The sequence below is a fragment of the Branchiostoma lanceolatum genome, chromosome 2, assembly GCF_035083965.1.
Source record: "Branchiostoma lanceolatum isolate klBraLanc5 chromosome 2, klBraLanc5.hap2, whole genome shotgun sequence".
NCBI classification, from domain to species: Eukaryota; Metazoa; Chordata; class Leptocardii; order Amphioxiformes; family Branchiostomatidae; genus Branchiostoma; species Branchiostoma lanceolatum.
The window spans coordinates 28128893-28141852 of record NC_089723.1 but is presented as its reverse complement, the minus strand read 5'-3'; positions in this window follow the sequence as shown (position 1 = coordinate 28141852).

Genomic DNA, 12960 nt, shown 5'->3' with positions numbered 1-12960 from the left:
ATTTAAAGCTATGGTCACACTAAACTCACGTCGTACCTGCGATGGGGTTTCTTCCGTCATGACAGCGCCGTACGTCGTACGTTTGGGAAAAACCGGGTGCAATAGTTAACACATACAAAGTGGTGGTCACATATAACGTAGGTACATCGTACGATGGTTTTTTTTAGTGTACCTAGGTCAATCGCAGGTCAATCGCAGGTAAATCGCACGTAAAAGTAGCCATCGCCGAGAGTCCTACGTCGAAAAATACAGCTAAAGATGATTTTGAACATGTTCAAAATTTTCCCTCCGTCGCCGTACGATTTTTATTGCCCCCAATACAGACTTCACTACGGCCTTCTTTTTATACCAATGAGGTGAAAAATGTATGCATTTCGATCGTTTTCTGATGGTTTCAGTTTTCCCTGATATTGTCGATGTTGTTGAAAAGTGCAGCCACCAGAGCGCATTGACAACCGTTGTACAGCGCGCCCACTGAAGAGCCTGCTTTCAAGGCTATGATTTTCCACGTGTCAGATCAAGTATCGCGCGCAGGTGATGCATACGATTGTTTCATGGCTATACACACGTGGGTTCATAATTGAATCAGACCTCAGTCCCATCCTGTCTCAACTTTTAGTTTGCCAAGAGAACAGTTTGCGGATGGCCCAGAGAAAGAATATGACAGGCCAGTTGTTTTGTCCATCAAAAAGAAAGCACATGATAGGCATAAAGCGTCAAACAAAAACTGACACTGAAAATAGAGACAGGATAGGACTGAGGTATGATCTAATTATAAACCCAGGTGTATACAGACATAAAACAATTATATGCGCCTGGTTCTGGACCTGACACGTAGAAAATCTAAACTTGGAAGCAGGCTATTCTACGGGCGTACTGTTTTCTGGTTGCTATTGTCTTATGATGGTTACAATTTGCATCAGCATCGGCAATACATCAGGGTAACTGAAACCATCAGAACATGGTCGAAATTTATGAATTCGTCACCTCATCATTAGATAAAAAGGCCGCAATAAAGCCTAAATATGAGGCTATAAAAATCGTACGACGTTGGATGAAATTTTGAACATTGCCCGACGCTCTGCGATAGCTGATTTTACCTACGATTTACCTGCGATTTACCTGCGTTGTACGGGAAATGCATCGTACGTGCATCGTAGGTACGACGTGAGTTTAGTGTGACCGGGGCTTAACCATGCATGAAGCAAAAAGAATGAACCGGCAGTACACTGTGGAAGATTGTACCCAAGCTAGAGAGACTGCTAATTCTTAGTCAAACTTTGATGATGTTACTGTATAGCTATGTTAGTCCAGAAAGTAACAGGAGAGCTTCCTTGTTATGTTGATCCCTCAACCTTAACAGTTGATGATTAGAAGCACCATGATTCAATACAAAGAGAATCTTCTTGGGAAAATTGAAGAAGGGTGGATCGATATGAGTAATCTGTGAACAGATGGAGATGCCATCTTGTGGAGACTAATGCCACAAAGATGGGCACTAGAAATATGTTGATAATATCAAATTGTAACGGTGATGACTAAGCTCAATATTAAAGATACTGATGCGTACCTCGTTATATGTATAAAAAGTGTATTTTTTACCATGTTCGTGTGTCCTGTGCCATGCATAGTAAGCCATAGAATTATAAAGAAACATCTGTGGTGTACATTTTTGCGCACAGATTCTTGTAATTCATGACAGAACGTTAAAACACCAGAAGCATCGGCTTCTGCGTTTTGGAGAAATTTGGTGCTATTGTTTTTAATTTTTCTTACGAAAGCTTTGTGGTAGCTTTAGAGAGAGGTTTAGAATTTGAATGACTGGACAGTGCAGTGTTTGGATATATATTGCAGGGACATAATATTGGCTTCCTCCCGAATAACCGCTCGCGCCATAGCCAACGTGGTGCCTCTGGTTTTATGCGTGGCGTTTTAAGATTCGGCATTTACTGGGAATTCCTATCACATAGTCTGTCCATTGGGACTTTGTGATGGGAAATCTATATCCTCGCACGTGTATCCCATACACGCTCTTACAATCATTAGTATTCCCGGCATCACCGTACGATGGACTGATGTACCTATTGATGGATCTACCACGGAAAGAGGTGACGCTACATTTGAGGAACACTGACACCGAAATTTAATATCTCGCCCTTTGCGATGGTTTCTAATGTCGACTGTGGTGAACTTTTTTTCCAACCGTAGTCGTAGCATGTTAGTGGGTATGGTGCTGAATTTTACTTGATGTGTTCTAGCCTCTTAAATATTTATACATTACAATTGCATCGTGTATACCCGTACCGCTGGACAATGTTTACTACATCGGGATAACGGGATTTGATGGACGATGTCGACAGTGAACGCCAAGAGGCATGGAAGAAAATTTGTGGCCTGATAGACCGCCGCATCGGCATTACCACTTTCTAAGTTGATGAGAGCATTGAAGAAGTGAAGTTTATCAAAATCCAATTAAAGAAGCTTGCGAGATGACGGCGAAACGTCTAATCGCTCTCCGGCCCCTCTTCTTTTTATCGTCTGATTCAACCTTGAGGATATCCGCCAGGTTCCTCACCTCGCGCCCCCCGAACGCGAATCATCAAAGTTTGATAAATGTAGGAGATTTGCCGTTTTCCACGGAGAGCTTCTGATTGCATTTGGCGGTACAAATTAGGCGCCAAGATAGCAGGGCGCAGCTGGCAGAGATGGATGGCACATCGCGGGGCTGCCGGGCGTTTAACTCAGCAACTTGTCGGGAATTAGCTTTTCAGGAGCGGCACGGCAACGGCAGAGGGTTTCGTACTCGACTGTAAAAGCCCCCATTGCAGTAGACAGCGATCGCACTGCGGCCTAGGTTTGTGTAAAAGATACAGGTACGACTGGAAAGACAACAAACCCAAAAAGCGTAGAAATGTTCGTTTTTATCTATGAAAAGCTCTGTCAAACCGCTCGGTCGCAGCAAAGTTGCCGCCCTAGTGGAATGGGGCTGTAAAGCCCCTGTCACACTTCTGCGTATATTCAAGTGCGCAGGAGTTGCGTATTAACATGTTTTTGGTTTAGGTTAAGTTTGCAGCCGAAGAATTAATGGCTTTGGTTTGATAACTAGACTGCTCAACGGTGGGTCAAAGTAGAAAACAACTTCCTCCCCGCAAAATTTACTTAAAACAAAAAGATGTTACTGCGGAACTCAGGCGAACTTGAATAAACGCACAAGTGCGAAAGGGCCCTTACGAACAGAAAAGACGCATACTGCACCACGGTTTTCGTATTTTCTCCGCCAATTCTGTCTCATCTAGCAACGCAGGCTGAAATGGGACTTAGTTTGTTACTGTCTCATTTTTGTCTGTCAAACTGTAATCTTATCAGATTATCCCATTAAACGCAGACAAGTGATATTTTCTATACGATGTCCTGCCTTCGAAATTAAATAGATAACATTTGAATGGTAGCACACATGAAAAATACCGTACACGTACATGTATACGTAGTTTGATAAAGTAGACAACGGTTGGAGCCGACTACTGACTGCTTGCACCACAGCAGATTACAGACGTCGAGAAACCGAGTCGCAGTGAACTCGTTGGTGTTTTTTTCCTGCTACATACTCCTTTCATTATATGTATTCAATCGGCATTTCTGAACCTAGGGCGCTCTCTGTCGATCATTTTAATGTTGATCAGTTGACAGGGAATTCTTAGAGTTTTGTATTTTTATTACAAGTACGTTACATAGGCTCACTTAAGGTGAACTTATAACTTAAGAGCCATCAGAGCCCTGCAACTCTTTAAGGCCCCCTCTCATTGGGCTCCAGCACTGCGGCGGCACTGCCACGGCAGATTTTTACGGCACCGTCGCGTTTCTTTCACCAATTCTCATTTGCACTCTCAAGGCCCCCTCTCATTGAGCTGCGGCACTGTGGCGGTAGCGTGCGGTAGCGTGGAAATGGCTACCGCCGCAGTGCCGTGCACAGACCTCAGCGTACCGTCCTAGTGACGTCTCAGTGCCGTACCAGTGCCGGTCCACACCGCTGGCGTGCCGGTTGAAATGGCGATTTTTTTCAAAATTTGAAAAAAAACGCAAGTGGCAAAGTGCCGCCCGCTCGCCGGGAGCTTACCGGGAGCTCACCGCGCGCGCTATTGTGTAAAAGTGATATGTTATCAAGGTTATACGTATATTCTATAACATGTTACCTTTATTGAACCAAGTGTCATAAGTGGAAATCCTTTTATCACTTGAAATCAATTTTTGATGCATTTAAAAAAAAAGTTTGCATTGTATTTTTGATCCATTGACAGCACTGCGATTTCTGATTAATTGAAAGCACTACCATCAGACTGCAATCGGTCAATTTCCCTAGCTATTGATCTGTTTAAGAGTTTGGTTGAACCTAATTTACTGCATTGTAGTGAGGTTGAGGATTGTAGCTGTAGATGTTCTGATATTTTCATTGGGATATTACTTAATCCCACTGAGAATTAGATCTCGGCATTGTACATTTATTCCAGTACGGAAGTTGATAGACTAGTCGCTCTGGAAAGGAATCAGACCACTCGTCTACATGCGCTCTGCTCTTGTGCCATTCAAGAAATACAGTGATAAACTGAACTTGATATACTAGTCAGGCACTGCATCGCAAATTTTACTCAATGTTTCACCGTAAGGGGTGAATTAGAAGAATTTCTATTGATCGTTGATAGTCAAACACAGTTGATTAGATACTCTCGCTAAGATTAAATAATATACCTACTAACAGGATCATTAAAAAACATACGACACTTCATCATTCGAAGAAGAAAATGCCTGGGCTACTCACATTCAGGACATACTATGTAGACATGTTTGGCTTAGCCCCGCAGTTAATACCAACCGTTTTGGATATACATTTAAAGAAAGTGTGAAACTCACGTTTCTCCCTGGCTGTAGGGAACCACTTAGAAATATTAGTAAACTCCACAAACATTATAGAATAAAAAAATCACTTTGGTAGGGAAGACTATATCACATCAAATCATAATAAACCAATAAGCATAACTACACTGAGAATCAGCGCACGTTGTCTAGGAGTTGAAAAGGATCGACACCACAACACACCAGGCACTCACAGATTGTGTCCCACATGTAATGAAAATATTGAAGATAAATTTCAATTTGTGATGGCCATGGCCTGTCCCACTTATGGCAAAGAGACAGGTGCGCTGTTACAAAGTATTACTACTAAGACAAACTTCACCCTATCTGGTACACAGAACGATATGTCCCATGTACTGTTGTCATGTCCAACTTCCTATACCACCTACATAGGTCAACTTCATTATACTTCATCCTAAAAGCGAGGGGAAAATAATACATACATGGCTTTATTGTAATTCATACATTGTTATCGATAATGTTGCGTACTTATAATTGTAGGATAGGTTAACCTTGCAGTATTGTTGAAGTTAGTGCCATATGTTGTACCATATACGATTGTCGAACAATAAAGTTCATTCAATAACTTGCTCATCTTGGCTTCAAACGCAAATGCGCCGCACGTCAGTGAGAGTGCAAATGAAAATTGGTGAAAGAAACGCGACGGTGCCGTAAAAATCTGCCGTGGCAGTGCCGCCACAGTGCCGGAGCCCAGTGAGAGGGGGCCTTCACTGACGTGCGGCGCATTTGCGTTTGAAGCCTAGATGAGCAAGTTATTGAATGAATTTTATTGTTCGACAATCGTATATGGTACAATATATGGCACTAAATCAACAATACTGCAAGGCTAACCTATCCTACAATTAAAAGTACAAAACATTATCGATAACAGTGTATGAATTACAATAAAGCCATGTATGGATTATTTTTTCCCTCGCTTTTAGGATGGAGTATAATGAAATTGACCTATGTAGGTGGTATAAGAGTTGGACATGACAACAATACATCGTTTTGTGTACCAGATATGGTGAAGTTAGTCTTAGTAGTAATACTTTGCAGCGCATCTCTCTCTTTGCCATAAGTGGGACAGGCCATGGCCATCACAAATTGCAATTTATCTTCAATATTTTCGTTACATGTGGGACACAATCTGTGAGTGCCTGGTGTGTTGTTGTGTCGATCCTTTTCAACTTCTAGATAACGTGCGCTGATTCTCAGTGTAGTTACGTCTTACAAACAGTTTATTATGAATTGATGTGATAAAGTCTTCCCTGCTAAAGTGATTTTTGATTTTATGAAATGTGTGGAGTTTACTAATATTTCTAAGTGGTTCCCTACAGCCAGGGAGAAACGTGAGTTTCACACTTTCTTTAAATGTATATCCAAAACGGTTGGTATTGACAGTCATTTTCTTCTTCGAATGATGAAGTGTCGTATGTTTTTTAAATAATCCTGTTAGAAGGTAAATTATTCAATCTTGGCGAGAGTATCTAATCAACTGTGTTTGACTATCAACGATCAATAGGAATTCCTCCAATTCACCCCTTACGGCGATACATTGAGTAGAATTTGCGATACAGTGTCTGACTGGTATATCAAGTTCAGTTTATCACTGTACTGTATTTCTTGAATGGCACAAGAGCGGGGCGAGTGCATGTAGACGATTGGTCTGATTCCTTTCCTGAGCGACTAGTCTACCAACTTCCGTACTGGAATAAATGTACAATGATATAATTTTAAGTGTGATAAAACAATATCCCAATGAAAATATCAGAAGTTCTACAGCTACAATCATCAACCTCACTACAATGTAGTAAAATAGGTTTAACCAAACTCTTAAACAGATCAATAGCTAGGGAAATGAACCGATTGTATTTTGATGGTAGTGATTTCAATTAATCAGAAATCTCAGTGCTAGCTGTTAATGGATCAAAATACAATGCAGAATCAATAAAAAATGCATCAAAAACTGATTTCAAATGATAAAAGGATTTTCACTTATGACACTTGGTGCAACAAAGGTAACATGTTATAGAATATACGTATAACCTTGAAACTGACATATCACTTTCTATACAATAGCGCGCGCGGTAAGCTCCCGGCTAGCGCGCGGCACTTTGCCACTTGCGGTTTTTTTTCAAAATTTGAAAAAAATCGCCATTTCAACCGGCACGCCGGCGGTGTGGACCGGCACTGGTACGGCACTGAGACGTCACTAGGACGGTACGCTGAGGTCTGTGCACGGCACTGCGGAGGTATCCATTTCCAAGCTACCGCACGCTACCGCCACAGTACCGCAGCCCAATGAGAGGGGGCCTTTACCGCTTCACGAGCTCCTAAGTCACGATCAAACCACAGTGCCATATATCTACCTTTTGTAGGAGATAAAGCTTGTGGCCGCGCAGTTTCCATCATAACTCTCCAATGGTAGTTGTTAGGCGTCCATCCAACCCCAAAGTCGTGTACACATCCCCCATACCACAACGTAATGCCTAATAACCTAATCCCCATTCCCAGTGAAAAAGTGATGGAATTTTGCGGACACCACCCAAATTCACGCCGAACGGATTTGCTGTTCTGCCGGGAAAATCCCCTAACTGATAGCACCATCTCTCGATAATGCCAGGCAAAGCTCTGGGCATCATCTGTTTTTCCCGAGTTATCGCTCCAGTCTCCGGGTTGACGGTAAATCTCTCTTCCGCGTGTCATCAATCCAGCAGGTCCACGGTGGATCCACTGCTCCGTTTCGCGAAGTCTAATGCCCCACTCTCACTGGACCCGCAACACGTTAGCGACCTCGCTAAATTAGATTCGTCTTACCCTTGACTTTGTAATGGGAATGCCAAGCAAACTTTACAAAACTAGAAAGACAACAAAACAAACACACAAAGTGTAAAGAGATTCGTTTTTTTATCGATGATACTCGTTGAGCGCGCTGTCAAATCGCTCAGTCGCAGTGAGGTCGTCAACGTGCTGTGGGTCCAGTGAGATAGGGGCTTAGATTCTTGGGGAAGTGAAGAACTGAATTCATTGGTCAGGGTCTGTCTACATGTGCCACCGGCGCAACCAGGTATGAAGTAGGATTTACGCCCTCGAAGCAAAATAGGACCCTTAATCGATGCTTTGATTGCATACATTTATCTCTCCGTTTCTCTGTTTATGTAACGTTGGGTAACATAAATTCGCGGGGTACTTAAATTCGCGATTTTTCGAAAACGGCGTATTTAGGGATATGTGCTACATGCAAAATCAGTTATAACGCCAGCAATGCAAAGCAGATAGACTAACGTATTCAGAACACTGGCTGAAAAGCTTCGAAAACCATGCATAAGAAGTTGGCGACGTCAAAAACTCTCCGTCCCTTATTGACAGAGTCTGGGGGCTTCGTGGGAGAATCACCCAGCACGGTTGTTCGCTGGTTTATAAGACAAATGTCACATCTCCTGCCTGCTAAACACAATTATTTATAAGACAACTTATTACAATCTCTTTTGCTAACCTGCAACTGGATTCTAAGTGTGATCAATCATCAAAACTCCTCTCTGTTGCTACAACCTACGGCACGTGTATTTTCCCGCCGCCATATTGTTAACCAGAATCCTGTTGTCAAGCAGACGACAAAGGTTTGTGAGGAACACTTTTTTGTCTAAATGCTGCGTGTGATAGTGGACTGAGGAAGATATTTTCCTCATAGTTTGCCCCTAACACAACAAGGAACACATGGACATAGTAGTATTACCATTGCTACGGCATCCAGCTAACTTTCCATGAATAATGTAACGTTACACGTTGCCCGATGATGACGATGGGCCGACTTTGAGTGAAGTTCTACCGACTCAACACACGGGTTGTTCCCGAACTGGCCTGATGTGTGCGGTACGGCCGTTTTTTCGTGTATTTTTTTTACTTGGACACGTCTATATCCATAGCACTCTCCTCAAGCCAAGGATGGAACGAATAGCTGCTGTATAAAATGTGATTAGCGGTAAGATATTCAAGACGAATCTTCTCTCCCGAATTAATGTGCCCCCCTGTCCGACAGCACCTTTATTGTGCGTGCGGCGGACGGTAGTTTCAAGTTGAAATATTATGGTGTCAGCACGACTAGAGACAAAATCTACCATATATATGATTAGTGCAAAGATAGTACATGATACTGACAGAATTATAGAAAAAAAGGATGGTTTATTGTTCTGCTAGATTGATTTCAGTCAACCATTATCGGAAAAATCCCGAATTTATGTTACCCAACGTTATCAATATGTATATATTCGTCTGTTCCAAAATTGTATTCAGTTGCTTGAGTAACTGTGATTTGGCGTATCTCATTACCTCGATGTCTACCCTTCATCAACGTATCAGTATATTTATCTTTCTTACTTAATCATCTTTTTGTCTGATGGTGGCGCTGATTTAAGTTGACTTGACTTGGGTGCGTCATCTTCTTGTCTGAAAATATTTCACTTCTGTTTGCTTTATAAAAATAGTACAAACAGGTAGAGACTTCACCTGATGTCATCCTCCTTGTCGACCGGAATTCGAAACAAACTTCCAATATACCACGGAAACGGAGGACCGTAAAGGACTTTTCTAAACTCAAAATGTAACCAACATAGTATCATTTCCGGATTCCCAACACGTATGTGATGTTGAACCGGACTTACGGAGAGAGATGGGTGACATGATGTCCGGATATTCTATTTCATTTAGGTTGCAGTGACGTAACACACATCTAATCTCGTTGATGATTCTTACGCAGAGCTAGTCACATCATCATCATCATCATCCACTGGTTCTGCATCTGCTGCCGTTGAAACGCCCTGCAGTTGCAATCGTTCTAGATCTTCCTTTAATGTTTGTTCACTGCGTCTTGTTAGCTCCCTAAGCTCGCTTTATTGTTGCTGTTAGAGGACCTAGTGCTAATACTCTGTGATTGAGGTCTGTCTTCAGTGTAATGTGTAAGTTTGCACAGTGTCGTCCTGGTGCATGTTGGAGCCTAACATACCTTGCATATTTAATGTGCCATAATGTCGTCCAGCAAAATCTCCAGACAATCTTTCAAGCTTTAACATATTTTCCAAGCATTTGCATCTTTCATTAACACATTTACCAAGCGTTTGTATCTTTCATGATGTTGTATCAACACCGTACTCCTGCTGTAAATGAAGCAAACCTAAAGCTTACTACACCTATACATGTAGTTACCTCCAGTTGCAGAATAAGTTCACCAGGCGTAGCTTTTGGCCTTGTGTGAAACACAAGCCGTCTATACCAGCAACTTGTTTCAAATCAACGCCACGTATCCATCTCTTTCTGCCATATTGATTTTTTCCTTCTGGCTTAACAACTTCTCAAAGGCCTGCATAGTTGAGGTGGATAGGGGGGTAAATCTCCATATTCTTACGTTGTCTCTCCGGGTGGCGATGCGCTCTGCATGCTGCCCGGGCGATTTTGATCGACGTCGCCTAGTTCAGAGATGTTGGGTAGACTTTGAAAGGGTTCCCTTATCTGACTAACTTTTACAAAGCGTTCTAATTGTAACCTGCACCTTAGCACCTTAGTACTTCCCGTGCCTTTGAGGCACATCAGGCCGTCCATTTCCACTTTCCTCGGTCTTGTGCTTCTCTCTTGGCTCTATACCAGGAGCTTCCCATGGTTTCGAGGACTTTTTCTACATTCGAATTCATCTTCCACTTCAGCCTTGGCCTCCCCCTACTTCTTCTTCCATCGTGTGACTTCCATTCTAGGATCTTCTTCGCTGTTCTGCTTTCTTCCATTCTCAGGACGTACTACGTCCAACGTAAATTGCAAATTCAAGCAGATATTCCTTATGTATCAGTCAGTGACAGTCACGTGGGAACGAATTGCAGCTCTTATTGACTCACCCTGAACTGTGTGTCTTATTGTGGGAATGCTTCTCCGACTAACTTTCCGACTAACTTTTACAAGACGTTCTTAAGCCGTACAAAAAATGCCTACCGTAGACTACAAATTTGAGCAGGTATTACTGCCAGTCGCGCGGGAACAAATTGCAGCTCTTATTAACTCACCTTGTACTATTTGTAGGGATTCTTCTCCAACTCTTACAACGCGTTCTAATCGTAAACAGGGCAAAAATGCCTCCCGTAAGCTACTAATTTAAGCAGATATTTCTTATGTATCAGATTGACAGTCATCGAGGACAAATTACTACTGCAACTAAACATGAACTGTTTGTCTTCATAATGCGCAAAATTAAGTTCTTCTAGAAAAACTAGAAACGTAGCATCAGAGTGCTTACTTATTCAGTCTTCCATCCTTGTAAATATGCGTAATAGCTCATGTGGCCATTTACACAGTAACTGTTCTTCACTCCACGTGTAAGATCGATAAAAACCAATACAGCGACCCGACACCTTGACGTTGATGCAAATCCATCCCATGCCTACGGCAATAACTGACAAGGATTTAATGTTATTAAGATATAAGTAAAGGACGCAGAATGTTGAATTAGACCAGATTACTGCTTAAAGGAGGTAGATATTTTGCGAGACTCTGGTTCCGGAATAGCTAGACCTTTGAAGGCCGAATTCATGATATATATGCTATTTATTCTTACAAGTCACGAACATTAGGGTATACCTGCATGCTTTATTCTATTTCATATGCGGTATTGACATGCGGGGAAAGTACATCATACATAGACCACTGACTTCACCCTCCGTGTCACGTTCTTTAAGTCCTGAATCACATTGACTGCCGTGAATTGAGGCTTCATTTCAGAACCCCATTAACTTTTAGTAATGGATTCTTTTTTTATTGAGTATCAACACACTCGAGTCTTACTGACTGACAATTGATGAATGCCGGATAACAATTTTGACACACATTTCGCAGAATAAAACTCATTAAAGATAGATTTTGCATATTAGGAAGTACGGCGAATTTCGTATCTTATCTCGAATACAGCTGCGAGCATGTTTGGAATTATAGCGAAATTCATCACTTACGTTGTCTTGAAAATGTAAAAGGAATTTCACCGTATTCGCTTTTAGAGAACATTCTAAAACCCTAATGTAGAAATGTCATGAGGCTTCATCTTGTAATTTGAACAGCCGGGATTTATGATTGTGAACCACTGGCTGAAGCAAGCTAAGCCACTCACAGGATCTTAAGAATCCTAATCGTCACGACTTATAATTGATAAAATAAGAAGCAAACGTTCCAACGAGATGAATGGGGAAATAATATGTGATATTTACAATATGGACGTTATATTTATGATCTTATATGTTAAGTGTCGTTTCAATGAGACCATTGCTCGTTCTACATTTATTTATGGAAGTCGACGTGGAAGATGATCCTGTCTACAGCAAAAAGATCGCACTGTTGGGAAAATTCGTACCGTTGACAGGACGATTACACTGGAAAACTGTGGAAAAGTTCTAGAAAGCATCAACTGTCGGAAATGTTGTCCAAATTTTGACAAAATGATCCTGTCAACGGTGCGAATTTTTTCTACTGTCAATAGGTTCCTGTCAATAGTGCAGTTATTCCGATGTTGACAGGATCATCCTGTCAATAGCCTCGGGCTATATTTATTGGGAGGCGTAGACTATTACCAATACCACCAATGTTTGATATTTGGTTACACTTGGTTTTATTCAGTCAATACCATAATGTGACATATGTAATGTAAGAATCACGATACGGTAGAAAATGTCCTCTTCCACGTCACTGGAAGAGTCGTAAAGTGTCCAACATCAGCATTTTGGAACGTGTCGTAAATGTGTAGTTTCACTTCATGTGGCTGTCTTAAAACGGCCGTTTCTTTACGACATGATATGGCCGTGATCGTAAATACTAGCCATAAGGCCTTTACCTCCTGGTGCGAGTGAGCATTGCTCCCCGTACGCGTGTGGTCTCCGTGTAGTTAGATCTCTCGCTAGTGGCCATTAGTGTCCGCGTAAGGCTGATTCTCACCGCCTTTTTCGCGAGTCAACTGGGTAAAGCTAGAAACCAAATCGAGAAAAAATAACCAAAAGCAGTGCAACTGCGTGGCCGTGGTGATTT